The 24,685-nt window shown below is 39.6% G+C and overlaps 1 long non-coding RNA gene across 2 annotated transcripts in view; it reads right to left on the bottom strand.

Annotated features, from left to right (window-relative positions):
- The window catches only part of LOC148185650 (uncharacterized), a 117,600-nt gene that overhangs the window by 5,342 nt on the left and 87,573 nt on the right, over positions 1–24,685 (bottom strand). The window contains exon 5 of one of the 2 annotated variants that reach the window (XR_015775771.1): positions 22,693–23,015. The exons of the other annotated variant lie outside the window; for it this stretch is intronic. This is a non-coding gene — a long non-coding RNA (uncharacterized LOC148185650). Of the gene's footprint in view, positions 1–22,692; positions 23,016–24,685 lie in introns of those variants that run through there. 2 annotated transcript variants of the gene reach the window in all.

Raw genomic sequence — 24,685 nt, 5'->3', positions numbered from 1 at the left:
TCTGGATTTTTAATGTATTGGAAAAGGTCACAATTGGCATTCCCTCCTGAGTCAAATTACTCTGATGAAGTCGCAGATATTTATCGGCTTCACTGCCGATCAGCAATGATAGAAGTACACCGGGTGAGCGCACTGATTTTAACGCCTCTACCTGCAATATGCAATGATGCGCCATCATAGAATACCATCTGTCTCTGCCCAAGCAGCGCTCAAGCATCATTGACAAACAAAACAAATTGTTCTGCCTTGAGTTTGGAAGCAAGACTGAATAAGTCAGAGATATAAAAAGAAGAAACTACCATAACATTTTCACTGGCCTCTATGCTGCTCTCTATTGTTTACTAACCTGTTTTCCGGCCTGTCTGTGATATTGAATAAAGCACACCAGTCAAAAAACAGAAAGGCATACTCATCTACTGCAGAGTTGTTTACATGGCTCTTATCTACTAGCAATGGTTAAAAAGTCTATTGCCTATTTTAGTGGGGTTTCCTGTATCTAAAAAAAACTGCATACCAGTGCAAAGGGGTACACAGGGGTGAAAAGGGGTATTATTTTAATTTCACTTACTGCATATCTGTCTGCTAACCAGTAACTAAGCACATTTACTGAATTGTACAGAAACAAATGCAAGGTTCTTTTACTTTTCTTAAGTATTTCAATCTCTTGTAACTTCTATTCCATTACATTTCAGAGGAAAATACTGTAGTACTTTATACTCTGCCACATTTTTTCGTAACTTTAGTGACGAGTTTCAGAAAGAAACCAGCCTTCAACTTTGCCTAAAATGGATCTCAACACTCTGGGTGTAATACAGTGTAGAAACCAGCAGAGGACAGTGACATCTTATGGAAAGATAAGACAAGCATCTTGTGTTAATAACAGTTCTGGGTGGGGATCCATCCACTGTACACACACTGTACACTAGACAAATTTTCAGACTAATCTGTAGTTCTAAGCAACCTTTATCTTGAAGGATTTGACTTCTAGATGAAAACCAATTAGGCTATCAAAACCTCTCTTAACTCGTCAATCTTTAAAATGTCCCAATACCAAGTTTATAGACAATACATACAAGTAAGACCATTACAAGTATAGTTTTATAGCTCCCATAACACACTTTTGCATTGGAATTGTGCAAAGGTTTTTGGTTGTAGATAAATGTGTGAAAGGGAAAACAGGCAGAGGTAAGGTAAAAGTGCTTCCACTTCAAGCTGGTTCAGAACTTTTTCGGTGCTGCACTTCACATCAGTTTTGCAGAAATACAAAATAAGCATTTTATATGTGAGTCAGAGAGAACTTCATTTGTTCCGCCAGCGCACTTCTCAGAATGTAGTGCCAGCTCGAGGTAGACTGACACGCTGATGAATAGCAGGAGTTAGTCCCTCAAATGAAGGCCTCCGCGAATATCGGGATGCTGTCTACTTAGCACATGCACCAGCATCTTAAATCTGCTGCTTTCCAATACCAAAGCACTTCAGGTGATTTACATAGCAATAATTTAAACAGCAGAGGTGCTGTGACCGGGCGTTAGCAATAAAATACCGAGATCTACCGCCCAGACTGCTGCTACCACTTGATTGCTTTTTAACAGTCATTAGTCTTGCGGGAGCTTCTTGAAAGGGCATCATTTTTCGGTCAATCCTTTGCTCTACTTCTCAGATTTTTCCACTGATGTATGAAAATGAGGGTGGATATTGACAGGTACTGTAAATGGGAGAGGTGAGGGTAATTCAGCGGGTGCCGGCTGTGTCACAGATCATCGCAGACAGCAGCGGTAATTAGTGAGGAACACTAGTCTTGCTCCAGGATGTAGCAGAGAAACAGCTGGGTTGGAAGGTTGTGCCAGCCTCGGCCAATTAAAATGCTGCACAGAAGTCGATGATGACAGCGAAGGGGGTTAAGATGGAGCCTGCTCATTATTACTGGAGAAACACAAACACTTTTCAATGAACCTATGCTGCGGGAAAAGGTTATGAACAGGAAGGTTCGGGATTTTGTGACAATCGGTGCTCAAATGAGGCACCATCAAAAGAGGTCTGGAGTTAAATTTGATGAATAAAGAGCAATGTAATTTTCAATTTTTCTCCTTCCAACTATCCTGCAGAGATTGTTGTTACATTGCTGAAATCATGAACTCATTCAGGTCACTTTAAATGCAATCTTATACTGTGATATTAAAATACAGATGAGAAAAATAAAGAGAGAAAAAAATCTATAGCTAAAGCAGATGAGGGAATATCTTTTTAAGAATTGTGTCCATCCCTCCAATGGAGTTGCAGAAACCTGGAATGTTTTTGATTACTGGATTGTTGGATGAGGTGTTAAACATGTACCCTTGTTTCAGTTTCTCTCCATGCAGAAAAATTTAAAGCTAACCAAAATGTAAAAGCAACTTGAGAACTCCCACTCGGTTACATGTGCCTGAGGCGGGATCGAAAGAGTCAGCACAAGAGGAAGGTCCTATCTGTCCAAATACCAAGAAGGCAAGGTAATTTGTGGCTCATCTAGGTCAGACTAGGAGTCATTTTACAGCTAGCTGCTCAAAAATGTTGATTTTCTTAATCATCATCCAACCCATTCTCATTACCAGATACAGATGCTTTGTCACATCCATGGATAACTCACAGCAAAACACAGTGTAGCCTTTGGCGTATCTATGTAATTCATGGCTGAAACACTTTGTAATACATGGTTAATGTAGTAAAATGGGCATGGTTCAGGTTAGGCAATAAAATTAGTTGATTAAGTTTCAGAAAAAGATCATTGTTTGGATCAAAATAAGTATGTATGTTATGTAATAAGTCACATCAATGACGTCAGTGCGTGACGACTGTGTGTTAATTGTGTAACATAATGCTAAAACAACTGATGATTCATATAGGACAAGAACTGTGTTGTCCTGAATCAAAATCTGGTCCACCTGCCCTCCCTCCAGTCCAATGCAGACATTCTTGCATGCTATACTATTTGTGCAGCTCTCAGCATTAACTATTACCATTAATGGGTTTACATGACAAAGGATAGATAAGATAAAAAAAATAAAAGATAAGATACACAGATAAAGATACATCATACAGTTGAGAAATATTTAATCCAATTTTACAATAAAGAAGTCCTAATGAATTCTCAATTATGTCCACAGCCAGAAATATTGAGATACTTTGTATTATTTGCCAAACCAGATGTTGCTGATTATGTCCGTTTACAAAACACCCAAAAAGTTTCTTCTATTCTCCAATACTCCTGTATTGACTTGCAAAACATACTGCCATCATCAATTGTTCCAACTTTCCTTCACATACTGGTCTTGCTGATACCCTCATTAGGTGTCCCCTTACATGTTGCTTCCCAAGGCAGCTACCTAAAGCCCCCAGTCACCAGGAATAAAGGGATTGAAAGAAAGAGACAGAAGATCAAAGGCCTTGGACAAGGCTTTGTAAATTCCCAGATCTGGATTTTACGGGGACAGATGGCAATCACAGTGTGCACAATTCATGGACAATGTTCTTTGAAAGAAAATTTCAGACTTTCAAGGTTTGGCAAAACAGATATATTTTATATAATGTACAGTATAGATGCTGTATATGTGGAGTTATTCAGAGTATAGAGCAATTCACCTCACTCTGTGGGCGGATGAGAGTCAGCCACTGATGTGGCAAGAGTCTCAGAGAAATGGAGGCACAGTGACTGTCAGGGTGAGGCATGCATGAACAATATAATAAATCTGAGATGAGCTACTCACTCCTGGTGATTATCGTCATAGATGAGGACTGTACATCTTTATAAAAAATGTCATATTCCCTTTCTGCCATGTCACATCTGGGGTGATAAAAGTTTTGTGACTGACACCAACTTTTCACAAACTTATCAAGAATGGATTGGCAACATGTTAAGTTTTTCCCAGAAGTATGTGCATCAATTTCCTCTCACAGGTTTGTGCTAAAGCTTTTCCTGAAGGAAATTTATTCAGTAGAAATTCTTAATATAGACCCACATTGATCTGTTGCTGCAACATGTCTTCGGTTTGGTAGAAACTTTGATAACAACCAACTTCCAAACACAAAAGAAATGCAAAGCTACCCAACGCTAATGATATCGTGGTGGTATGGGACATCTTCTGTGAATACATACAACTCGTAAATTTCTGAACATACTCTCAAAGGTGATGTAGATCAGTCTGCCAAGTCTACTTCCTAATGAGACACAAGGTAAACATATAGAGCTGATACAAGTTGAGGGCAAAATATTGCCAATCAAGCTGGCACAGTAAGGTGAATACTTGCAGAAAGGGTCAAGGTAGGTTATTGGACCACAAAGGAAGACTTCAGCAATGTTTTACCCTCTACTATTCTCCAAACTATCCAGGAAATGATCTCTGACTCATCTGACAAAATTCACACAGGAAGCAAAAATACCTGCATCCTCACTCCAAAATCTGCCTTCCTGCACATTTCTCTTTAACACTCCCAGATGTGATGAAGGACCTGCAAACGCGATTTACCTGCCACTGTCTCCCTGTACCTCACTCGGGTGGCGAGTCATTTATTAGCACTCCATTATGCCGTGTAGCCAAATGTATTTCATTTGTTATGCGTGCTGGGGTGACAAAGGTGGAAATGTTCTTGCTAATTTAATGCCTATTGAGACAGAAAATTGGATCTACTTCAGGGAGTCGTGATGAGTGTCGTGATGCCCGAGCTGCCAATTTCTGCCCAAGATTAATTAAAATGAAATTTCCATGGGACCTGCGACAGTCGCCCATCTCCTGTACATATTTCTTCATAATTGGAATCACAGTCAGTCTCTGGAGGAGGAAGGGGTTTCTGGGATGTTTCACAGAACCTGCAGGGATTTGCTGAGGTTTGCGTTGGGGACGGTCTGATTGTGCTTTGGAAAAAAAAAAAACCCACTTTGAAATGCTGGAATATGATAAGAGTAAAATAATATCTCATTTCAAGCAGGTGACATAAAGGACTTACAGTATAGTTGTGGCAGAATGAAGGACAATGAAAGGCAAGTCCACTTACAATCCAACAGTGGAGATACAGCCAGTATATCAAGATTGAGACTACAAGGGAGCAAAACACACAGTGTTTTCCTGTGGTGGCGACTCATGCATAACTAGCAGGCAGCAACATGAATAGATGCTGCATTACTTAATATGCTGGCACAGCATGAGCAAAACACAAGTAACAGCAACAATAACACTTTGAGATTCAGGACAGGTGTGCTTCTTTCATTCGACTGGGTACTCTTTTACAGTGAATCAATTCAAACAGCAGCACTACAAAACAAAAAGATGTTGCACAACAGGGGGCTGCAGTTTACCACATTTATTTTTCCGTCAGTTTTGTGTGTTTTGGGAAACAGCTTTCATCAGTGAAACATAACGAATCTGGTACCACCTTAACTTTTACGATATTACAGCAATAATACTTAAGTGAGAGATCGTAGAAACAGAGATGTGGTAAAACAGAGCAGGGGGCTAACGTCGTGTGTGACCGGCGAGACAATGACATTAAAAAAAAATTGATTATTTTTTCCATTAAAAGTTCAATTCACAAATTTTACATAGAGCTGAGCTTATTCAACATCAGATGTACTACTCTGCAAGACTGTCGAAACTTCAGAAAGGCTTTGTTGCAAACTAGAGATGTGGCAATTAATAGAAGAGGGCATTCAGGAGGCAGAGAGGCTCTCATAAAAGCTGCAATTGAGTGGCATTTTGGGAAATGCCAATATTCTCACTCCCAACTCATTAAATACCAACACTTGGTCAGTGGCCCTACATGTCAAACTATGACACTCTGGTACACCCTTCAGCGTCAGTCAATTTCAGTATGTTATATGCATTGTGCCTTTTCAAAATAAAGTTCCGTGTTCACAGTTTCCGTTCGTTAAATGTATACAATCTCTTTTCAAAACAAAGTTACAACGTAGATGAAAAACTTTTTGGGAAAAAATGGATCAATGGAAGTGAGTCAGTGTTTTCACTTTGCATTGATCAAATTTCATTGATCATTGAACTGATATATCGATCCACATCTACTAAATGGCTGGCAAGCAAAAGGAGCAAAACATTTGCTAGTGCCGTCTTATCTAATGTGAAGATTTGCTGCTTTTGTAGCTGCTTTGGTGATGTAAGTGTGCAAAGAGGAGGTTTAAGCCTATTTGAATACAGTAAGTGGGGACTCAGATATGGTCCAAAGAGTCAGGGTGAAAGATTTAAAATATAAAGCATATGAAAAGCAATCTCTGTCTACAAAAAAATATGACATCTCTAAATGGAGGTGACAACCTGATGGCTCCCAGCAGCTGAATATCAGTTCAGTTTGGATAATTCCTGTTTATTAAAATTTAGATCTTATTTTTTGGCCATCGTTTCTTTCAGCTATGGTGACACTGAAGCCACCAAAGTAATCCCTGGGATCTCGTAGTATTGCTAAAATGAGTTCACATGAGGCACCCTTGGTGAGTTTGGGTAATATTTTTTACCATTTGCTTTAATCTTCTCTTCCAAACCTGACTCCGTTTTCAGCAATGTAGCCATTTTCTGAGATCTAAGAGTACAACATTATCATTACAGATAGGAATCATCACCAAACCTTTGAAAATAAAACTGTGATAAACCAGAATAATCCTCAAAAAGCAAAGTCTTCTGATCAGCTTTTTTTGTGGTCATTGATTAGCAGTTGTATAACACTACAGCTAGTGTTCAAGCAATGCGAGGAGAAACTACCCAAATAAGTAGAGCACGATCCATCTGTCTTTTTTTCCCCCCTTTCATCCAATCTGTAATCCTTAGTCAAAAGATCAAGCTGCTTTCTTACCTTTCTAGGTAGACAGGAGCTTAAGTACTGTCACTGGATGGATTTGGGTTAGACCTGAGCTGTCTGTAAAGTCTGGCATTTTTGTTTTTTCTTTACTTGGTCAAAGCAGAAGTGCTCATAAGTTAAATGCTGGTTTCTGGGGGAATTAAGGACTCTTTAAAAATAACTGAAGAAGCAGGTGAGAGAGAGACACCTCAGAGGAAACTGAGCCCAATAATAAAGAAACAAGAGGGAGCTACGAAAAGATCAGAATGCAAACAAAGAAATGCAGACTGTTGCAAAAAGCACTCCAGATGAATCACATTCAGAGCTCGGAGTGATCAGTGCAAAAGGAATTTCAGTCCTCAGACAATAAATGGAATCATGTAACAACTGGGATTCTTACTACTAATTAAGGACCTACACAGCACATACATTTGTCATTGTTTCCTTTGTAGATTTCTTCTCAACCCACAAGATAGTGCGAAAAAAGCAACAAGCTTAATTAAAGATTTCTTTTTATATCTGTTAAGGGAAAGTTACAGATTCTGTTTAATCTTTGCAGCAATAGGCTATGCAAGTATTTCTAGCACGGAGTGTGCGGTGCACCCTTAGGTCCTCGATGTTTTTGCTGATTGTAAGGACTCATTGCTTTGGTTCAGACCCAGCTGCTTGGAACCTGTCCTCTGGGTATGAATATGAAGATCAGGGGCATTAGTATGTGAAGTACTGAATAGCTAGTAAGTGCATGAACCCACATCCAATCCAAAACCAAACTAACCCCATCTGTCCTCGTCCTGTTATAAAATTTATCAAGTGTGATTTGGGATATTCTGAAGCGTTCTTGCTCTTGATTAATTCAATTATTTGCGAGAGTGTCAAACCGAACCCGAGACTTGACCTCAAATGCACTCTGGGTCTAGCTGGAGAAGACTGCCCAAGGATATACAGCAATTTGAGTTGTTTTTTTTTTGTTCTGCACTGAGACAATTTATCTCAATAGCAGACCATTCTTGTCTCACAGCAACTGCAGTCTGCATTTTATAATATCCTATACCTATTTCTGAAAAGCAAACAATTCCTCTGTTTCCCTCGTGAGGGAAAACCATGCAGATGGATGTGAATAAATTGTCTTTTTTTTGTTTTTGATTGGGGTATTGAAGAGAAACATATGTTTAAAATTTCGACTGATGCTGACAATATCGTATTTGAAGAGGATGAATAAAGACAACTCAATGGAGACCGGTATCCACACCTGTGTGAGTCACAAAACTGGCATGTAGAGACAACAATTCGTTGAGCCTTGGGATTCTCGATTTATATATTATGCTCTGAGGGAAATACTGTACTGTGCATCAGCTACTCATACATCAGACAGAGCAGCCTTGATGCTAAATTGAAGCAACACGGAGACAGAAGAGAGCAGGTCGACATCTTTTGGGAGGGTGGCTGACTGAATGCACCTTGACACCAGATCAACTTTTAAAGAGGCTGTTCGCTGCCTTCAACAATGTCTTGTCCTCATGCTACATGTTCCTCTCAGAGAAATGTTCGTGCACATAAAAATAAAAATATAACACACAGAGGGAAGTAAGCATGCGTCAACGTACGCAAGCGGTCACAATGACACAAAAACAGACGCACAGGCACTCCCACTGCCATTTGAATAAGAGACAATACCCTGTCTGTTCTTCGTATTTGGGCCGCTTGCATAACCAAGCCCCGTGAATTATGTAAAGCCCCCCCATTATTAATTTTTAAATGCATCTCTCTTTGAAGCAACTATAATTGGGCATTTATATGTTTTGTGCCTTGTCTCTGAGGTATTGACGCTCTTTGACGCGAGTTCAGTGGCAGCGAAACAAAAAGTCTCCAAAGCAGAGCACACATTTCCTTTCATTGCTATGTGGCTCAACAGTACAGGCTGGATCTCTCCGATTAAAACTAAAGCAGAAGAGGTTCCATCCTGTCATAGGGACTGAAAATGTGACAGCCTGCTTTTTTTTCCAGCACTGAGAAAGTTTCACAGAAAAAAAAAAAATAATCTTGCAGCAGAGAAAGCAGAACTTACGTGTGTTGACTCTGTGACAGCTGTCACGAAGCTTTGACAGCTGTTGTTAAGCTTTGCATGTTTTGATAGCGCTACATTGAAGGCTTTAGCGCAATGGAGCAGGTGTGCTAATTTACGCAACAGTGAGGCTTAGTCAATAATGCTCCCCTGATGCTAGCTGCTGGGCTTTGACATCACGTCACTGCCAAATTAGCCTGTTTCAAGATGTTCCCTTGAAAAACAAAGTGGATCTCTGCAAAAACATTGGTGAAGCCCAGGGTCATTTGCAAAAGTCATCATCATAACATTCCTCTTCAATGCTGTATCCTTGTTTAAGGTATAACCACAAACAATTATTTACAGCAAAGAACGTGCTGTTAGGTATGATGGTTCAAGTACCATTTCTAAATAACATTAAAGGGAGAAACAAAAAGAGGTCATTGCTAACCAGCTCTGATCTCTCTGAAACAACATTTTGATTGGAAAATGTTTCTTTTGATACAACCTTGTGAAAAAAGTAAAGATGTGTACTGTAGCTCTGACAGTCAGTGGGTATGAAAAGAAGGGAAACATACAGTATACCTAGGGCTAAATGTCATGCGGGACTCAAAGAGATACCACTTCATAATACCAAAGCTTGCTCAAAACCAATTTGAGTTGAAAAACTTGAATTCTCGACATAAACTCAACAAAATTGCACTTTCCCTGGCTGGCAGGACTCAAAAGAATGCACTAAATATGTTTGCAAACAAAGACTAACTGAGATTTTTAGGGTTCCAGATTTTAAGTCAACAGCCGGCTTGCATGTCTGACCTCTGTGATTATATCACACACTCAAATGGCAAACCAAAAGGGGGGCTCCTTTCAAAAACACCCCTCGGCTACAGCAAGTTAAGACTCTTGATTATACAATCCAATCTCACAGTGCACTATGACATGCATGGTTTCCCCACAGGGATCATGAAAGTTTCATCAGCTTTGGCACAAAAGAGAGCCTAAATGCATTTTTCATCATTGCTCGCCATTCATCATTCATGGCAATCATGTGAAGTCAGACGCCTCTAAAATTCACAAATGTATACAAACATGAATCTGGTGGCTCTCGCTGGCTGCTCAGCATTCCGTGGGGTGCGATGTAAATGTGCAATGATTAACTGTTCTCCCCAAAGTGCAATGAAAGTAACTGTAGTAACATCCTATGGAGGAAGACAGGCTTTCTCCTCACGCAGATGGACAGCAAGGGAAGAGTCCTTTATCATGCCATTGATCAGAAATGTGCCCGTTATTGTGAGATGCCCTTAGGCCTAATTAAATATTAAACCTTTTATTGGCTCCCGCAAAGGTGTTTGTAAATACATTTCATGCCAGGGAAAGCATCAAAGATTCCAAATTCCCCTCCTGACACAAAGTTGAGGTTATTGCCGCTCAACACCCCCCCCCCCACCCCCCCACACACACACACCCCTACCCCACCCAAACCATTTAGGCGCATTTAGAATGATGAAAGAGGAAGGAAATTGCTGGCGATGGCTTCCAGGGGAATGGATAGTATATATATCTCAGTCTATCTGTGAGAAAATTATATGTTCCCAACTTCTACGAGGTTATAAAATGAGGTCATAAAACAATGCTACATATAGGATTGCCTCATGGTTTACAGTCATTGTAATTCTGATTATTAGATAAAAAGAAGTTGATGCTTTAATGAAGCTGCAAAACAAGATACATCCAGTTTAGAGGCGGCACAAATTGCACATAGTTTTACTGCCTGGGAGTAATCGCAGCGGTGAACAGAATGAGCGGAAAACCGCCCCGTTCTGCAGGAACTCGCAATAGGCATAGTCTGCCATAAACAACAGGTGACAATACATTCGACATGTCTGTCCTAGTGAGGCGCCTTAATTGATGGTCCTGCCTGACTTGAGCGAATAAATCAGGAAGTCCATCATCAATAGAAGTGCCGGCTATCAAGTCATAACCCCAGCCAAAATAAATGGAGGGGAGCGTGGTATAAAACATATATTGGCCTTCACTTGCTTGGTATATCCATAATTCACAGGCATAAATTATACTGCCTCAGCGTCATTGCTGAGTCTGCCTGTCCCTTTTCGTTTACAGGCTGGCAGCTGAAGTGAGTCAGCTGGGGAGTACTGTCACAGAATGAAGTTCACGTCACCAGACAGCAGATGGAGCCCCTCGCATTGGCTTCATGCTACACGCTTTCACCGGAAACATTACATCAGTGATTTATTTTTCCCCCTCCAGCTCTGTATCATCACCATTACATGCCATTTATGTCATTACGGTTGTGTTTGTGTGCTTCTGTGTGTGTGTGTGTGTGTGTGCTCTGCTTTACACAATGGAAGATACAAAGGGGCACACAAAACACAAGACTGACATAAAAAAAAAAACAACTTTCAAAAGATGATTGGAAGCACTGCAAAACATATGGGTCATGCTAGGTTGCATGTCAATTAGTTGTATTTGTCAACCCCAATTTATACTGTTTTTGTCCATCATATCCCCTTGGGTTAGTTAGTTCTGGCTTTTGACCACTGTTTCTCTTCATTGATGTGGTTTGTCTGTGTCCGGGGCATATGTTGTCATGGTTTTTCTGACTGGTTCCCTTGACATATTATATAATGCTGCATTTTTTTTACTGATGCACCAGTGATTTGGGGACAGATAATTTGGACTCATGTCGCACTGAAAGCCAAACAGACTGAATCACTGTGCAGGTTTACCAAGTTGTCAATTGGCATCTATCCTAATATTACCACATCTCACTTGGTATTTAACAGGAAAATTATTCAGAGATAGAATATTTGCGGTGTTTACATTATTTTGTCCAAACCCCTAACCCTAACCCTCACCCATAGTGCTTCCATGTTTAATCAATTTGTAATCCTAAACTTCGCCATAAAGAGCAGGAATTGATCCACACTGTGTTGCAATGGTGACAAGAGCTCTGGTGCTTCAATGTTTGTTATAGCCCGAGGAACACCAAGGGACATGAGCACAATGGGAGATGACATTTAAAAAATAGAAAAAGAAAAAAAAAAGGTAGTGGAAGAAGAAGCAGTGTGTAAAGCGTCTGGCTTGGTCGCTGAGGCGTGGACGCCACTTCTCAGGGCTGATTACTGCCACAGCTGAGGAAACCTGTGGGTGTTAGGGGTACCCGTTGGCATTTTGAGCTTTCTTTAACAAAGCTTGGATAGAGTGGGCTAGCAGCTTGTCACATACTTGGGGAATGTTGCACTGCCAACAACAAACAACCGGAGCTGCTGCAGCTGCGCATGTGACTCGGTAACGCTTCCACACACCTGCACACAAACTCTTTCTGTCCTAAATATCCTTACTCACAAACTAGATTTTTTTTATTCTCATCCCTTGTCACATTCAGACAGCTGTGCACGCATGCACACCCACGCACAAACATCCGCACAGCAGTAGGGCCAGGCCAGATTGCTGTGGCTGAAGATACGTGGTGGAATCATCAATCACAAGAGCCTCCCTCTGGTCAAATCAAGTTTGTCCTGGTGTGAGCAGAACGCAATGCCAGCCGAGTAAAGACAGGCCCTCGCTGGTTGGCGGGCGCGAGGGGCATGCCAGGGCCCTTTTCAAGACATCCGGAGGCATATCAATCTCGTGGCAGATGGATGGACTGATGATGATTAGGAGGTTGCCGTGGCTTCATAAAGCCAACTGGGATGCTGCTTCCACTGGTGACGGATTCCTTCGTTCTTCAACACACCCTACAGCGAAATGAGAAACAGCTGGAGGGATGGAGAGCTCATTGTTCAACCCACATCTGTTCTCTGCAAACTCTGCGTCCGAAAGAATGCTGGCTTTTCGCCTCAGTATCTTATATGGCAGAGTTATGGTGTTTGATGATTAAAGTGACCTTGGGCAGTTATGAAAGTTAAGAAAAATGCCTCCCGTTTTCAAAGTTAGGAGGCGGAATCATGTGCTTGGACCTTGAAGCACAGTTATTGAGAATTATCAGGTACAGGTTAAATCACTGAAAATATGGCCAAGTGCTTCCAATTGCCCTTAGAATGTTTCACCAATTCAATCTACAGTCACATTCATGCAAGCCTTGAGCAACAAAGCCGCTCTATCTTCTGTTCATGAAATTACAGCCCAATGTAGCTCATACACAGCTGATGCTGCACAGAAACTGCAGAGAAGTTGATGTACTCCCATGCTGTGTCCATGTTACCAATTCCTCTCTGCATTCGGCTATTTGTCAAGGTCAACTATTTCATTGGCGTGGAGGAGAAATCTGGGCTATAACCATGTTTGAGCAGCAGGATTCGGGGGGGAAATGAGAAAGCTGAAGTGCAGCTCACGAGTGTAATTGGTCTCCTGGCATCTTCACACAGGGCTTGATTAACATGCCTTTGAAGCATTCCAGGCACATTTGCCCACAGAACAAAGACGTGGCAGATAATGATGATCAGAAATGCCTGAATTTCTACCAGTTATTGACAGATGAGGTATTCGAATGTCTCGGACATCCGTCTTTGATGTGAATTGATAGATATGCTCAGTCCCTTAAAGGTGCAGTTATCTTCAAAAAGCCAGACAGGATTAAAAAGAAAATGGTAGTATTTGGGGTGAGCAAGAGTCACATTAATATTAAGGCTCTGTCAAGTAAGGACGGAGAGCCTTTAATGCCTGTCTTTACGTAAAACCAATCAGTGGCTGTCTGGATTACTTGAACACACACCAGTGGGTGTTGATTGATACGAGAATGCAGCAGTTCTGCTTCTGTATGACATACCCAATAATTTATTTATTGAATTTTGTCAGGGTCACAGGAGGCAAGAGTCTACCACAGCTTGTACTCACTAAAACGCAAAGAAAGAGACACTGTCCTCACCAGAAATACGATGGCTTCAAAACACGAGAAGACCAAGCAAATAAAGACCTTTCTAAGAATCAGCCTTCTGACGAAACTGTTCCAACATGTTATGTAACTCATCAAAGTTTTTACAATGATGCCACCCAAAATGGAATCACACGGTGGACACACCTACACTAAAATCAAGAAATCTTTCCCTACCATGAGATACTACAGTATCCTGATATTCAAAGAAAATCGAAGTCATGTAGCAACTTTTTTTTTTTTTTAAAGATGCATTCAATCAGAGAAGGCTGGAGGAGAGCATGAAATCTCGTTTCAGCATCACAGGGTCACACAGTTACACACATTTGCACTTAGACGGTGCCTGATTCAACTGCAGCGCTCTAATGTTGGACACTGTGCAGCTCTGTTGGAGCGGCTGGGGGGTTGAGTACTTCACTCGATGTTTTTACGCCAGCTTTTGAGGAAGGGAGGTGTCAGTCATTGATTTTCTCCATCCAAAGGTATAGAAATACAACACAAATGGGAACGGTTTAATCCATTACTTTCACTTTGTTTTATGAGTCATCAAAGGATGGTTTCAGTTAACTGTGGGAAAAAAAACATTGTATCTTTACAAATTTGTTCCAGATTCAGTCCACCTTCCTTTATCCTTTCTTTCCACTATTGTTGGTTCCTCTTTCACTGAACTAAATGTATTGTGATACCTTGGGTTATAGACGCTCTGCACGAACTGGAGTCATTAGAGATGCAATAATTATGTGATCCTAAAGGAACAGTTCACCACCAAATCAAATATACTTTTTTTCCTCTTACCTGTAGTGCTACTTATAAATCTATTTTTTTTTTAGTGTGAGTTGCAGAGTGACGGAGATGTCAGACATAGAGATTTCTCCCTTTACTGCAATATAAATGGAACTAGATGGCACTCTGCTTATGGTGCTCAAAGTGTCAAGAAATATATCTGAAAAACTCAACAGCAATGTCTATCTCCAGAAATTATGACCTGTTTATTCAAAATAGTTCACAGACCTTGTTGTGAACAGTTTCATGTAAGAACCATTTCCTTCCTTCCTTTCCTCCTTCGGAAGCGTGCATCTACCTAGCACCACTGAGCTAGCTAACATTACAGCTCAGCAGAGGAGGACCCTATAAATGTTTAAGTTTCACACTTTCGCAAGTACAAACCTCACATCTAAAAGTAGATGCATACTCCGCTTCCTCCGCTGTGATATGGTTAGCAGGTGTAATTTGTCTGAAGAGAAATCAATCCTTTATGAAAGTGCTCACAAAAAGAACTATGGATTATTTTGAGTAACAAGGTCATGATTTCTGGAAAGTCACATTGCTGTGGAAGTATTTTTTTTTTGGCTCTTTCAGCACCACAAGCCGAGTGCCATCGCGTTCCACTATATTTAAGAGAAGGAAGACATCTCTATGGCTGATATCGCCAACACAGGACAACTCACACCAAAGCAATCTAGATGATAAATAGCCTACGGGTAAGAGGAAAAATCTGTTTTTTTAATTTGGGGTGAACTATCACTTTAAATCTGCTGTACGTTTTCTTTAAGTTCAATGGATTACCTATAATACAACTCACCATGATCACACACTGCCTAGTCAATGTATATAATTATCTATATGTCAAACATACTAGTGTGTGTTATTATCACAAACACACCTCTACATAAAAGGATGTAAAACCAGTTTGGGAAATGTTTTTGTCTTTGCAAAGCCGTGTTTTTTTTTGTTTGGAGTCATTGTCAACTGAACACCTGCAAGATCTACCTCAGCCATTGTTCCTAGCAGAAGGAGGAAATCTGTATTCATGTTCATGTTCAAACACGACAAGAATATGCAAATTCTATTCTGGGATAAATTTTCCATTTGAGTAAGCATATTATATAACTATGCTATTAAAATGTTGCTTTTAAACTGAAAAGCAAATTGAGGAGGGAAGGATTTTGAGGAGCCACGTCAGCATACTGTATCATGTCAGTCATTTGGAGATAGAGATGCTAAAACCAACTCAGCCTCATAAACTCCAAAACAAGTCTGTCTCCTAATGCACTGTTGATGCCATGACACATTTCCATTATAACAGTATAAGCTATTGAGTTTATTCTTTTTAAATTTGCAGTTCATGGAGACATATTCCCCTTTGCGGCGTAGAACGTGAAGATCAATCACTGCTACCTCTCATGATCGCCCCCCCCCCCCACTCATTTGCTATATAGGCCTATACAATATTCAGAAAGGCATGAACTAAACTTGCCTTTTTGAAATCTGGTACGTTTCAGCAAACAATCCAAAGGTATAACTTGATCACATCATTAAAGCCAATATATGTGCAAAAGTTTTAAAAATCTTCACCTTCTTTCAAAACACTTCGAATCAGATCAAGGAAGAAAACGAGGTTAACTCCTCTTTGAGCATCATCCAGTTTAAGCCAGTTCTGTTTTGATCCAAACTCTCTCACAGTATATATCCTTGGGAGTACAAGTGCTCTTCCTCTGCATGCATATTCAAACAGAATGGGAGAAGAAAAAGGGTAAACAATTAAAGAGACACTGTGCATGCTTCTGAATCTGGAACACTACACTGTTGATAGAGGGGAATTAACGTAATACCGTATGATACTCAGATAAAGTACATGGCAGTCGCATATGACACACAAAAACAGATATGCTGGGATCCACATAGCGGCAAGCATCCTTAAGGAATGCTTTGTCCTTCACCCTTTTGGGATACAGCTAACATTAAGCTAAAGGATGTACAATTACGTCAGAATTAATGAACCTTTTATTTCTTGGCGGAGTCAGCACAAGTGCTTCATCTTGCATTACTTTCTCATTGCTTTCAATATTTTTCTACATTAAAGTGCAGCTAAGCTGATTATGTCATGACAAACTGCTGCTCCTGGCTGCAGGTCATTAGCTTCACTGTCTACGAGGTCACATGTGGGGTGTAGAAGTTTTTTTTTTGTTATTCAAAGTTCAACAGATGACTTAATTTGTTGCCTTGGAGAACGGATTAATTAGATAATGTCATCACCGCAGAGCAATCTGCAGAGCAAATTGAAATTAAATAATTTCATCCTCAGAAGCTCTTAGCAGTCTTGGGCTTACATTCACACAATACCACTGTAAAATTATCTGTATTACTCAAAATTGCAGCTGTATTGATTGCACCGCTCCTCGATTTCCCACAGCCTTGATTTCCCTGACATTACTGGTTATTCTTATTCTCAGCAGGAGCCCAGGTGACAGCCAATAAAAATCAACATGTTAATTAAACTCTGCATATTTAATATCAGCCTTAATTATCAACACCTGTGTGACCTATGTCAAGTCAGGAGGCAACAGCAAGCACAAGCTAACACGAGTGCAAATGCATCACAAGTGGAAAGAAATGGTGAATATGAAGGTTTTTATGAGGATATTTGATGGGTAGTATCTATAAATATGCAGTAAAAGTCTGTCTGTTACGTATTCTGTTCCACAGCATGTGTTGATGGCCATATGGGCGTATAGAGAGGGGGTTCTGCTTATCACCCAAAATGTGTCCAAAACAGAAAAAAAAGAAGTGAATGAATCATCACATTCTGTTCTTTGTTGGTGCAAATGAAGGCAGCGCTTTTGAAGTCACTTAGGAGTTGGTAATTCCCAAATGGAGGAGTTGATGTTTAACTGTTCAAACACAAGTCTGAACAACTGAGATGAAGAGGGAGCAAATATCAGCAAACTGCACATAAAAAGGAATCCTCCTACAGCTATTGATGTCTTTGAACAAATTCTTAATTTAAGAAAATCGTAGAATTTTTTAAAACATAACTGGCCTGAATACAGTTAAGCTTTAAAGTAGAGGCAGTCCAGTGGCGGTGTTACACCACCTGCATGTGGTCACTGTGCCTCTGAGTCAGATAAGATGTCTTCACACACAACAAGACAACATTTGGGACGGCCTCGCTGCTCTACACACTTTGTCATATCCCCCTTCAATATTTCATGGGGTCAATATTTTGCTTTTTTTTTTCACAGTCAATAATGCATCAAAATATCAAACAATATTTTAGTCCAACACGGTCTATCTAACGCCATTTCCACCTTGAAACACTGTCAGTTCTTGGGGAGCTTTTATGGCGGAGATCAAAGCATTCCCAGGCTTCTGTTTTTACCCGACTGCATAAAAGATCAAGGCACGTAATGAGGCAACCTGAAAGGTGATAGTTCAGAAGATGAAAGTTTTGGCTGCTTTGGGTATGTCAAAGAGATGTGTACTATTTTGAAATTCAACCATCACATGCTTCCACTGTGATAATAATCGCAATTATAATCAATTGTGTCATTCCCACTTGATCTCAAGCTCTCATTCATTACAATGAGTAATATCTATGTACTGTATGTTATCTGATACGGAATATCCTGTATGTAAAATGATTTTAGGCATGCATTTGATGATATCTCTAAAAGAAAAAAGATGAGCCAATTTGTAGAAGTGCAGTCTTTAACTTTTGCTGAGTGCTCCATTGTCTGCATCAGTTTAAAGCTCTCACCAAGGTTACATTCTCAAAAATAACAAACTGACTGCTCATTGAGGGTTCAATATTAGATTTAAAAAACATTTAAAGAAAGAGTATTTATTTGAATTTCATTATAGACATTTTCATTTCAAAATAATTTATTTTAAATACATTTTCCTCACAGACACTTATTTTATGTCACATTTTATTTTACAATGTAATTTTAACTTGCTTACTTGCAAATTTTAACATTACATGTCACTACTCACCGCCTCACCTTTCAGCCAATCATATGCCTCTACAAGCTGAGCAGGCTCACTTGCAGCCTATGCCATATGGTTAGCTAAAAAATAATGCTAATTGTGAAATATTACAACACTTCCCATATTCTTTTTCCCCAAATCTTACAAAACGATTTCAGGCATCCCAACAATGGACCATCTCTTAATCTTGGCGTTATTTGAACGTCTCCTCTGCTTCGTTACAGTGGCAAGCCAATTGACACTGATAGTTAATCTAAGTAGCTAGTAATGAAGCTATTTTTATGCCATTTTATCTTATCTTCAGAGTTTTACTTTTAAGTTACTTTGAAGACTAAAACCTAAGTCTAGCTTTGACTGCTTAGACCACCCAACATATTTAATTTTATCAGCTTTCTTACCTTGAAAATAGAAAAAAATGTTGGTTTTTTCCATATTTTAGGGGATCTTCTCCATAAGAGCTTGATTCTTTTCCATTCTAAATTAATAGAAAGATAGTTGTCACTCTAGCTAATACTAGTTAAAGACTGAGCGCCATCTTCTGGGACCACAACAGGATCTACAAAGTGGAATGTTTTTTTTTCAAAGTAGGAAAACAGCTGAGAAATGTAGCTTAAAGGCTAGTCTTTGCTTTTCTTTATGCTAGTCAGGCATAGGTTTACATGCTGTATGGTAGTAACACATATGTGTACCTCTTTGACATGTTGTCAGTGTCTTCGGTTCTGAGACAGCAGCGTCAGTCTGTGTTTAAGTGGAAGTGATGGTCTGCTGTTGATATGTGTGTGGATCTTACCTGCTGAAAGTTTTGTACTTTGTTGGTGACAAGCACAGACTGTATATAAAGATGGGTGACATGACAGCTCCCCAAATATATAGCCAAACTCTGGCTGAAAAATTACATCACAAGCAGAATATGGCAGGGATCCTATCCAGGATATTTTGGCTTTATTTTGTACAGTGGGAGGAAGTGTTGCCCATCTTCATATACAGTCAATGATGACCCCTGATCATGAAAGATGATGTGTGGTTGTGATGGATTTGATTTATATAATGGAAAAAGAACTCCAATAAAAATCAATCCTCCTTAAAAGGCATTGTAATAAATACTGTAATAATAATACAGCATTTCATAAAAAAACCCCTAAGTTTTAACAATTTCTTTTAACTTCTCAAGTGCTTATTAGTTAATCTGTATATTTTACACTGTTTATTTATATGAGAATTCATTTCATAACTTCTTATTCATTTATTCAATACTGAACACGTTGGTGCTCCATGGTCAAGTAGGTGTTTCACATGAAAAGCACAAAAACAGAGACACATTTAAAAGATAATCAGAGAGCCTCTTGAATTTGAATTATACAGTATGGTACTAAAAGGCTGACCCAGACAGCAATCAACTAATCTAGTTATTATAATTGACCCCTGTAAGAATGAAAGGGCATTGTAATCAGGCAGGCACCACACAGTGATTTAATTCTAGTGGATTATCAATACTGTGAACTATAGAAAAACTGAAATTAATCTATTGGTCATATCTTCAGTCACGCTGAGCGCAGCAAGACAGCTCACCCCGGGGGGAGCATTAGCGCTTCATTTTCAGTTAACCCTCTGTGGCAGGGTGGTTGAGGAGTGATTGGGCATGCAAGTCGTTCTGCCAAGCCCCGTCAATCTGTCATTCATATGTCAGGAATGCCGAAAGCATTGGGAAACTGTCTTGTTAGCTATTGATCCCGACATGAGTCTTCGATATACTTCAGTCAAATTACATAAGCAGATGTTTTTGCTTTTAACGTTTTTGCTGTTGCTGCTTTGACCGTAATCTTAAAAATGATCAATCCAAGTATGACAATAGACAAAAACATGAAGTTCATCATGTTAAAAAAAAAAAAAGAACTGCAGTTGTCAAACAGTGTAAAGGTGCAAATAGCAACAAAAGTACAATGATAGAGGTGTCTACAGTGCTCACACATTTATACTTACAGCATAAGGAGAGGTCATGCAGTAGTTATCTTGACCTCTCTTCAGTGTTTGTGAACAATGATTAAAAATTCCTCAATTATTCATGTGGTTTCAAACACAGCAGGGTTCTAATTTGACTAATAATGCTCACACCTCTATGACTAATTCTGTGAAGGGCGCAGCAACAAACTCAAAATATACGTTACTGTCAGGAGTCTGAGCACCCACATTGCTTTCTTCAGGGTGTCGGAAAAAAATAGCTCAATTGAGGAGGGCCATCTGGAGAGGCATTACAGCTAAGACCATACTAACAACAACAGACCAAACCAATCTCATCTTACTTAGGAGGTTGTCTGGTAAAAAGCCTGAAAGTAATTTGCTTCATTATCACCTTCACATGCAGTATATTGCTGAATGTATATTTATTCTATTGAAAGTTATATGTTTTGGTTGGTAATTCAAAGTGGCAGCACAAATAGACGTTACTTTCCTCTGTCATCATTGTATGTAAAGCCTGAAATGGTACATGACTCCAATGTCAGGCAAAATGATTGTCTCCTAATTTAGCTTAATGGTTTCCATGACATCTTCATTACATTGATAGGATTATGCAAATAATGGCATTTAAAATGCTCTAAAAAGGAAAAGAAAATGTGTCAAAAGAAAGAGATCTGGCACATATGATCATCAGGGAAACTATGTTCCAAACAAAAACACCACAACGCTGTGTACTGACATGCTTTTAAGCTTTTCCTCTGAACTTGGTACATTTTGAGTATATTTATTCCCTGCACACTTTTTTCCCCAGCACTTCCTTCTCCAACACAAAATAATGTGAAGAAAACTTCAACTAGTGATGCAAACTTATAAAGCTATATGGCCCGAATGTATGGTTCAGAGAGCTATCCGCCACATGAAGGACAAAAAGGGTGTGCAACGATACGCCAAGAGAGATCAACGCTGGACAAGAATTTTTGGGATTCCTTGGCTGACTTCATCTTTCGCCTCCTTCTGTTTGATGCTCCTCTTTCTACTGATGCTCAATAACAGTAGTGATATTTTTTATAAAAGTGTGTAAATGACTGTGGATCAGTAAGCATAGCATTGCAGTATGATATGCAATCATTCCTAAGCATCACAACTAAGAAAGTCAACATTACGAAATCACAGTGACATACTTTTAACTGTTATCCGACAAGACGATGTGGCCATGGTTTTGCCATCTGACAGCACCTAATGATACTGTTGACCACTTTGTCTCTGCTGTTAAATTGCTGCTTAAAGTTAACGTTAGCTTGACAGAGTGACTGTAAGAGATGCCTCACAGCCTCGGATATTAAAGGTTTCACTGCAGAGCTTTTATAGTGCAAGCTTAAATCTGTAATAGCCTACATGTGTGGCTCAAACTTTAAATGACCTCTGTCATTTAGCATTACAAATGACAATGAGCTTGCAAGGTATTTCTCTGATACTGAGTGAGCACAATCCTATTGCTCTCCGTTGACTTTGTATTGTGTTAAGTTGCCTCCTGGTCATTTACATCTGCTAGAAAACAATTCAAAAATAGCTAAAAGCTGTTGTGTGGTGGGATGCACTTCCATCAGTGTAAAGAAACCAGAACTAAGTTTTTATAGAGAATGGAGGGGAACTGTGAGATCCTGACACTTTGTGTGCCGTGAGCACCAATTATTTTGCTAATCTAACCAGACTAATCTAATGGTTTTAGGTATCTACAGGCATTTTGTAAGCGTTTCACCCCTTGTTTGCATATTGTGGCACCGATAGTATTCCCTCAAGTGCTTGATCACCAAGTTAATTAAGTACGTGGCAGTTTAACTACGTGCCACTGATCAACTTTCCTAGGAAGTCCCGCCACCAATGCAGTATGTTAACAAAGACTTCTGGGTAGAAAAGATAAGATCAAACAGCACAGGTGAGTCTTTAAGGTGACTAAAATACATTTTGTTGTGGCCTCCGGTCCACAGCAGGCTACACTTTTTAGCTTCCGTAAAGCTAGCAAAGCAACACAGTACATAAAATAAGAACAGCAGAAATGTCAGATAGGCCAGACCACCATGTTTAACTTTATATCTTTTACTGTTCAGGCTGAAAATGACAACAGAAATGAACGAGTTTGCAAAAATAAACATGCATGCAGATGAATGTTGGCAATGGAAATTAATTACCAGTTGTCTGCCTAGAAATGATTGTTGTTTTTGGTGACATCAAAGTGATTTGGTATGTTTTTTAAATAAAATATGACGAAATAGTGCTGAATTTTCCTCAGTTTACCTTTTTTTGTCCTAAAGAGGTTTTTTTCTAGTCTTCTGGAAACAAGGAAGGCATGTATGCAACACATAGTACTGAGAGATTACCCCTAAAAACAGCTATATGCAAATTCTTTTAACAATTAATGACATTTGCACCATGGGACAGAAAGCTTACATGGAAGTATGAAAAAAAAAGAATAATAAAATAAGTCTGCTGCCTCAAGAAGCCTGTTCAATCTCGCCTCTGTCGTCTATTCTTGCTCCATTTCTGTCAAGGAAAAATATAGAGCGCTGTGATATGACAACATTTTCTCCTCATTTGGCAAATAAACCGAGTCAGTAAACATGCTTCTCCTTCCTGTTCAGCAGCTTTGAAGATTTGCCACTTTTTCCTCTGTAACACATTAACATTGCGGGTCTAACCATGCTTACCAGACTTTAATATATTACATGTACCTCAAATTCTAATAACACCAAGTGATAATAAGATTTGGGGACCCTTTTTTCCACATTTGGCAGCTAGCTGGAAAAGTATTAACCAGAAAAATGTTTTAAAACAAGACTCACAATTATGTGCAGCACAAGTGATGATGATAATAACAAGACAAAGAAAAAGCCCACAAGGGGGGAAAGCAGGATGGTGAAAAACACTCCAGTGGTAATATGATTTTTTGCAGTTACAATAAAAGGGTGTAGGAATACTGAACATTATGCAAAGCTAAATTCATAAGGATAATGCTGCTGATGCACAATATTGTAATTATGTCTAGTTGATGAGCATTGGGGCTTATAATAATAAAAATGCGGGTCTTTTTAAACACTGTATTGTCATTTCATCTGTACTTTCAGCTGCTGTCGTGGCTCCAAAACCAGAATTCTCTTGCAGCTTCAAAGCAGATAGAGAGCAAAGCTTTTCACCCCTGTGTGCCAACTTTTTGATAAGCACAAAGAGACATCTTAACCACTTGTCAGTCAGCTATCGTAGCAGCAGGGCCAGAAGACAGACAGGCCAACAAAACAAACAACCAGCACTCCTCCATCTAACCTATCTTGGAATAAATGGACAAAAGCAGCGAGGGAGGCAATAACCAGACTGCTAAACCTGCTCCGCTCACACTGCCACACCAGCCAATTCAGCATCAAGACACCCAAATGATATTGCGCATGTGGAGGCTCGGCCCAGCGAAGTGTAAATAAGCATTTCCACGCTCAGCGTTGGGTGTATAACATGGTGTCAGGTAGCCACAATGAATGTAGAGAGGCAGGGGGAGCAATCAGCCAACCTTCGCCTCGCCGAAATGGAGGGCCACCGCCGCACACACAAACAACCAATCGCCGGAGGACAGTGATTGATGTCTCATCCCGCTTTGAAATCTATCATCCCGACCAAGTGGCTGTCGGGACCTCGCCTGACAGATTGTTAAACACAGCTTAATATGCATCACCCTGGCAAATAGTTCATTAATTCTTTATTATGTGGGCCCGGGTTGTGTAAGCCATTGTCCAAACCTGTATTTAATACACTAAGTGCTTTGTGTCCAGAGTTAGACATGGTTAAGTAATATTGCATTCCATTTAGTTTAGTCCTCATGAAAAATAATTACTGCATAATGGGAAAGAAAATAACTTCTGCACCTTGAAGCTAAAAACCACAAGGAGCACTGATGGAAAGTTTGCTGAACAGGTAAACTAGGCACCGGACTAGGGATTCAAAATCTAAGGGGCCCACTTGGATTTTACCTGCAAAATGTCATTCAATACTGACAATACTTATACAATACTTCAAGACTGACAACACATACTGACAAGAAAAAGACTCAAAGTGACCACAAAAAGACCCAAAAGAGACAAAAAATAAATACAAAGAGACATAAACTGATTGCAAAGAGTAACAAAATGACCTCTAAGAGGCAAAATGCTTACAAAGAACCTAAAAAA

This window comes from Plectropomus leopardus, chromosome 23 (assembly GCF_026936395.1).
Source record: "Plectropomus leopardus strain MGB_pleo_1.0 chromosome 23, ASM2693639v1, whole genome shotgun sequence".
In the NCBI taxonomy this organism is placed as follows: Eukaryota; Metazoa; Chordata; class Actinopteri; order Perciformes; family Serranidae; genus Plectropomus; species Plectropomus leopardus.
Note: the sequence above shows the minus strand (reverse complement) of the source record. Positions and strands in the feature narration are given on the sequence as shown.